The sequence below is a fragment of the Scyliorhinus canicula genome, chromosome 19 (genome assembly GCF_902713615.1).
Source record: "Scyliorhinus canicula chromosome 19, sScyCan1.1, whole genome shotgun sequence".
Lineage (NCBI taxonomy): Eukaryota > Metazoa > Chordata > Chondrichthyes > Carcharhiniformes > Scyliorhinidae > Scyliorhinus > Scyliorhinus canicula.
The window spans coordinates 25028137-25035474 of record NC_052164.1 but is presented as its reverse complement, the minus strand read 5'-3'; positions in this window follow the sequence as shown (position 1 = coordinate 25035474).

Here is a 7338-nt window from a genome sequence, read left to right as displayed (position 1 = left end):
TGACTAACTTGACTGAATATTTTGAGCAAGTGACAAGGAGGATTGATGAGTGTAATTCAGTGCATGTGGTCTACAAGCTTTTTGACAAGGTCCCACATGGCAGATTAGTTCAAAAAGTGAAAAGCCCCTGAGATCCAGTGGAATGTAACAAGCTGGATCCAGAGTTGGCTCACTGGCAGGAAACAAAGGGTAATTGTTGACTGGTGTTTTCGAGACTAGAAGGCTGTTTAAAATGGAGTGTTGCAGGACTCAGCACCCAGTCCTCTGCTTCTTGTGGTACAAACAATTTGGTAAATGTAGGGGGCATGATCAAGTAAATTGTAGACAACACAAAGATTGCCTGCATGGTTGATAGTGAGGAGGATAGATGTAGACTGTGGCAAGATGTTAATAAAAATCTTGGAAAATGGCACATGGAATTCAACCCAGAGAAGTGTAAGATGCTGTCTTTGGGAGGTCAAACAAGGCAAATGAATACACAATAAATAGGAGGATACTGGGCGGTGTAGAGGGAGGGAGGGAACTTGGAGCGAATACCCACAGATTCCTGAAGGTAGCAGGATAAGGTGGTTACGAAGGCCTATGGAATCCTCTCCTTTATGAGCCAAGGCATAGACTTGAAGGCATGAAGGTTATGCTGGAACTTTATAAATCATCGGTTATGCCATGATTTAAGTACTGTGTGTAGTTCCGGTCACCTCAGAATCACAGAAAGAAACAGTGCAGAAAAGGCCCTTCAGCCCATTGAGTCTGCATCACCGCATGAAAGGCACCTGTTCTGCCAATCCTAATCCCATTTGCAAGCACTTGGCCCATAGTCTCGGATGTTATGACGTGCCAAGTGTTCATCAAGGTACGTTTTGAAGGATGTGAGGCAACTCGCCTCTACAACCCTCCCAGGCAGTGCGTCCCAGATCAGCACCACACTCTGGGTAAAGAAAATCTTTTCCTGAAATCCCCTCGAACCTCTTGCCCTTCACCTTGAACTTGTGTCCCCTCGTGAACAAACATTCAATTAAGGGGAACAGCTGTTCTCTATCCACCCTGTCCATGCCCTCATAATCTTGTACACCTCGATCAGGTCACCCCTCGGTCTTCTCTGCTCCAGCGAAAACAACCCAAGCCTATCCAACCACTGTTCATAACTTACATGTTTCATCCCAGGCAACATCCTGGCGAAACACCTCTGCACCCGCTCCAGTGCAATCACATCCTTCCTATAATGTGGCGACCAGAACTGCACACAGTACTTCAGCTGTGGCCTCATCAATGTTCTATACACAACTCCAACATGACTGAAATTGCAGACAGTTGTGGCTCCTGCTCTTAATTACATTATTTGTACCCAAAGCATAAGGCATTCTTCTGTCTCCTCCCACAAGGTGTCCAATGACCCGTTTAACCAATTACAATATCACTCATAAATTATCTACACCCCAGGGTCCTCCAAACCAAAACAATATTCCATTAGCTAGCTATCTGTAAACAAGTAAATACTTCTCAAATCAATCAGCAGAACAGTCCCTCTGCAAAATCAAGCTTTGTAATCTATGCCGCAATTGATAGAGGCGAGTGTACAATATGCCTTTTCCACCACCTTATTAACTTGCCCTTCTGCCTTCAGAGATCTATTTACAAACATACCAAGATCTCTTTGTTCTGCAGGACCTACCAGTGTGGTGTCATTCATTGAATATTTCCTTGTCAAATTGCTCCTTCCAAAGTGTAACACCTCACACTTTTCAGGATTAAATTCCATCTGCCACTTTTCTGCCCATCCAGTCTATATCTTCCTGTAACCCAAGACTCTCAGCCTCACTGTTAACCACCCGGCCTATCTATGTGTCATCTGCAAACTTACTGATCCTACCCCTCATTACAGAAAGGATGTAATTTGTGATGAATGTAAGAAACTGTCATATTTTACTTTTGTTGCATTAATGTTATTACAAAACCTGGATTAGATACATACAGATAGTATGCCTACTGAAGCTGTCAGGTAATGCTTGTTTTGCAGCGGGACTGTTCTGCTGATAGATTTGAGAAGTATTTACTTGTTTACAGATAGCTAGCTAATGGAATATTGTTTTGCTTTGGAGGACCCTGGGGTGTAGATAATTTATGAGTGATATTGTAATTGGTTAAACTGGTCACGGGACAGGTTGTGGGAGGAGACAGAATAATGCTTTTTGCTTGGGGTAGAGATAATGTAATTAAGGGTAGAAGCCAGGTCTGACTGCAATTGCAGTTTGCCATAAGCTTTTAGTCTGCCGACAAGTGTCTTTCAGTTTGCTCCTGAAATGTCCTCTCCAAGGTCTCTGCGCAGAGAAAAGTAAGTAAAACCTGATTGGCACATTACTTTATTTACAAGTGGTATTTAGACTATATTGATTTGCTTAATTGGAATTTTTGTTGCAGATTTAGGGAGAAAGTTGGAGTTCATTATTTGGTTTAAGAACTGTTAACTGTAAAGTGATTTCTTGTTATTAATGTGGTTAATTCTGTGTTTAAATTAACGTTTGTTTTATAACATAAAATATAACTGTTGGCCAGTGCTATCACTCCTGTGGTGCAGTAACTTTTCCCTCACAGTTTTACACATTGCAAATAGTTGGGTCCTCATGCGGGATCCTAACAAATTGCATTAGAGAGGGTACAGAGGAGATTGATGAGGATGTCGTCAGAACTGGAAAATTGCAGCTATGAGGAAAGAATAGTATGTGGTTGTTCTCCTTGGAACAGATGAGGCGAAGGAAGATTTGCTGGCGATATACAAAATTAAAGGGGCCTGGATAGAACGGATGGGAAGGGCCTGTTTACTTTAGCGGAGAGGTCAGTGACTAGGAGGGCACACAGATTTTAAAGTGATAGAAGGATTAGAGTGAAGTTGAGGAAAAATACTTTCACTCAGAGAACGGAAAGGGTGGTGGAGATAGAAAACCTCACCTCTTTTAAAAGGTTTCTGGATGTACACCTGAAGTACTGTAACGTGGGCGACGGACCAAATGCTGCAAAGTGGGATTAGGCTTGTTAACGCGGCCGAATGGGCTGAGTGGCCTCCTTCTGTGCCATAAACATTCTATGATTTAAATTTTTTGCATGAACATATTCTTTCCACAGAAATGTGTGCAGTTTAACTCCCCTCCGCCATCCCCCCACCCCCAGAAGCCTTGTAAGGAATAACTGCGCATCTTTTATTGATTTAGCTTGGATTATCCTTGGATATTTATTCCATAACCAACATCATTAAAACAGACTATCTAGTCATCATTACATCACTGGAGTGGGGCCTTGCTGTGTGCAAATTGGTTGCCGAACAGTAACTAAACTTCAAAAGTACTTCATTGCCTTGTAAAGCATTTTGGGACATCTGGTGATCATGAAAGGCATCAAATAAAAAGTAAGACTTGCTTTTATGTAAAGCACACACTTCCTCATGACTAGACTGGTATATTAGCCATGTCTGCAAGGCATGGCTGTGGATTCAATCTCTATTCCTTCCGACCCACAGATGCAGGGCTAAACTGTTCCTTCCATTCCAAAATGTGACCATTGAAATAGATTCTAGAAATAGAGTCCTTTCCCTATTAATTGTTGTTCATTTATTAAGGCTGCAGTTAGTAACGTCCAGATACTGTCTGGCTGGTGGTGGTGGTGGTGGGAGGGGGAAGAGAAAATCCAATTTTTGGTACGATTAATACCTTTTGAGTGCCAGAACCATATTACTGAATAGAGAATCATAATCCAAAGTGAAATTTTAAAATACTTCAAGAATGTTATAAATTACCCTTGGATTACAGATAATTCCATGGAACTAAATATCCAGAAACCAAAAAAACCCACTTAAACACCAAAAATAGAAAACATTTAAACACCCAAAGTACAATAGGCAGTGTGAATTTCAAAAGGGAAGATCATGCTGGACCAATCTTCTTTCAATCATCTGAAGTAGTAATACAGACAGTAGACAAGGAATAATGTAGTAGGTGCAATATATTTGAATTTTCAAAAGGCCTTTGATAAAGTATCATTCGGAGTAGACTCAAGACTCGGGTCAGAGCTTGTGGAGTCACAAGACATGTAGTCAAATGGATTACAAAACAGAAAAAAGAGTGGGGCTAATTGTAAGTTATTCAACCTGGCAAAAGGTGGTCTGCACAATCGGTGTTGGCTTCACTGATGTTCACAATTTATATCAATGATTTGGATTCGTACAATCTCAAAATTTGCGGATGACATCAAATTGGGGTGAATATAGTAAATGCTTAGGAAAAATGTAACAAACTACAAGAATACATTAATAAACTTGTATGATGGTGTGTAAGGAGCAAATTCATTCTACTACAGGTGTGTACTATGGTAAATTTTGGTAGGGCGGCACAACAGATTGCACTGCTGCCTCACAGCGCCAGGTACCTGCGTTCAACTGTCTGTGCGGAGTTTGCATGTTCTCTCCGTGTCTGCGTGGGTTTGCTCTTGGTGCTCCGGTTTCCTCTCTGAATCCAAAGGTGTGCAGATTAAGTTAATTAGCCATTCTAAATTGTCCCCTAGTTGCCACAATGATGGGCAGGAAAATGTGGTTCTGGGAATAGGACGAGGGAGTGGGCCTGGGTAGGGCGCTCTTTCAGAGGGTCAGTGCAGACTCAATGGGCCGAATGGCCTCCTGCACTGTAGAAATTCTATGGAATTTATGGAATAAGGAAGCCATATATTGCTTAGATAAGGATCTAAATGGGGAAGGGACACAAATTGCTAAAAGTAGTGACATTTGTAATAAGACATTATTTTGAAAGACAAACGAAAAAAGGGGTATAATTCTGGAGAGAAAGAATTTGAAAACCGAGTCGCTATGTTAAACTTATATCAAACCTTGATTAGACCGTGGCCGGAATTCTCCGGCCGTTGGGATTCTCTGTTCCCTCCATCAGCGCACCCCTGCCCCGCGGGTTTCCCGGCAGCGTGGAGTGGCTTTAATGAAAAATCCCATTGACAAGCAGCGGGAGTAGAGAATCCCGCCATCAGCGAATGGCACGCCGCCGAGAAACACAGCGCTGGGGGCCCGGAGAATCCAGCCCCTTATTTCTGATCTCCATATTACAGAAAGGATACAGCGGCAGTGGAAAAGATGTAAATAAGACTCTTAAAGATAATGCCAGAAAGGAGAGGAAATACTTTCCAGGAAAGGCTGAACAGGCAGGGCACTTTTCTTAAGAGAAGTTTTTTTTTAATTTAGAGTACCCAATTCATTTTTTCCAATTAAGGGGCAATTTAGCGTGTCCAATCCACCTAGCCTGCACATCTTTGGGTTGTGGGGGTGAAATCCACGCAGACACGGGGAGAATGTGCAAATTCCACACGGACAGTGACCCAGAGCGGGATCGAACCTGGGACCTCGGCGCCATGAGGCAGCAGGGCTAACCAACTGCGCCACCGTGCAGCCCTTCTTAAGAGAGGTTTGAAGGTAGATCAGATATAAGTTTTTAAAATTATGCAAGATGCAGGGAAAATGTTTCCACTTGTGGAGAAGTCCAGAACTAGAGGTCAGAAATACTAGACAGTCAGCAATAATTCCAACAGGAATTTCACAAGAAACATCATTTGTCACCAAAGTTGGGCTCAAATATGGAACTTACCACCACAAGGAATAGTTGAGGCAAATAGCAAAGATGCATTAGTGAGACGGAGAGAGAAATAAATAGAAGGAAGTACTGATGAGATTGGAAAAGTCATTAAAAGTATTAGCTGATAAAAATGAAAATAACAGGCTCTGGAGACATTTTATTATATAGATTCCACCTTTCTGGAGTAAATTATTTTCTCATTTAAGTTTGCTAATGGAGCTTATGTTACCTTGGCGGTTGTAGATTTCTCAGCATCAATAACCACCTCTTTTATAATAGCATATTTTTGAATGTGATTACATGAGAAGAATCCAGTAACAAGAAGGAGCCTAAAATTATAATATTGGAAAATAAAATTCATGTGTTTCTCATGATAATTTACCATTTTTTAATATTATAGTTTTATGTAACATGTGTATGGTATGTGATTCTAGTCATATGAATTGATCATGGGGGCTATTGTTGCTACCTGACATTGCTAGCAACCCAATACTTAATGGTATGAAATTGTATCCACAAACTCTACAGTCATTCTACAATCTAAGTAACCCTGGAGAGTGTTTCACAGATGTAGTACATCTCCAGATTCAGATGATATTAATTTGGTTTGCAGCATGTGAAGTCCTTAAGGTGCCTTGTAACTCACTTCAACCTATGGGTTATCTATTAATCTCCACTGGGTCTCATTTTCCGGTGGTCAACTGTGATTACAACGTGAATAACATCTCATTTCGGCTGCTTGGGCCACAGTGGCCAATACTGCCCAATATCTCATCTGTTGTTCTAGTTTGTGTTCTTTTCATCTTCCATGGCATCAATTCTCAGTCCTAGCCCTAACATCTTCAACTGTTTCACCAATGACCTTCCTTCCATCATAAGGTCAGCAGTGGGGATGTTCGCTCATGATTGTACAATGTTCAGCACCCCATTTATGATTCATCAGATACTGAAACAGTCTATGACCAAGACTTGGACAGTATCCAGACATGGGCTGACAAGTGACGTCCGTGCCACAAAAGTTTCAGGCAATGACCATCTCCAACAAGGGAGAATCTATCCATTTCCCTTTGACATTCAATGGCATTACCATGACTTAATTCCCCACTCTCAACATCCTGGAGATTTCCATTCACCAGACACTGAACTGAACTAGCTATACAAATACTGTGGCTACAAGAGCAGGTCAGAGGATGGGAATCCTGTGGCGAGTAACTCACCTCCAGACTCCCCCAAGCCTGCCCACCATCTACAGGGCACAAGACAGGAGTGTGATGGAATACTTGTCTGGATGAGTGCAGTTCCAACAACAATCAAGAAGCTTGGAACCATCCAGGACAAAGCTGTCACTTGATTGGCACCCCTTCCACAAATATTCACTCTCCACCACCGACGCAGAGTGGCAGCAGTGTGAACCATCTACAAGATGCACTGCAGTAACTCACCAGGACTCCTCAGACAGAACCTTCCAAAATCCCAATTTCTACCATCTAGAATGACAATGGCAACCAAAGCACCTGGACGTTCCCCTCCAGGTCACTCACCATCTTCACTTGGAATTATATCGCTGTTGCCTCAAACTCCCGTAACTCCCTCCCTAACAGCACTACGGGTGTATCTACATAACATGGACTGCAAAAGGCAGTTCACTAGCACCTTCTCAAGGGCAATTAGCGATGGGCAATAAATGCTGGCCTAACCAGCGACATCCGCATCCCAT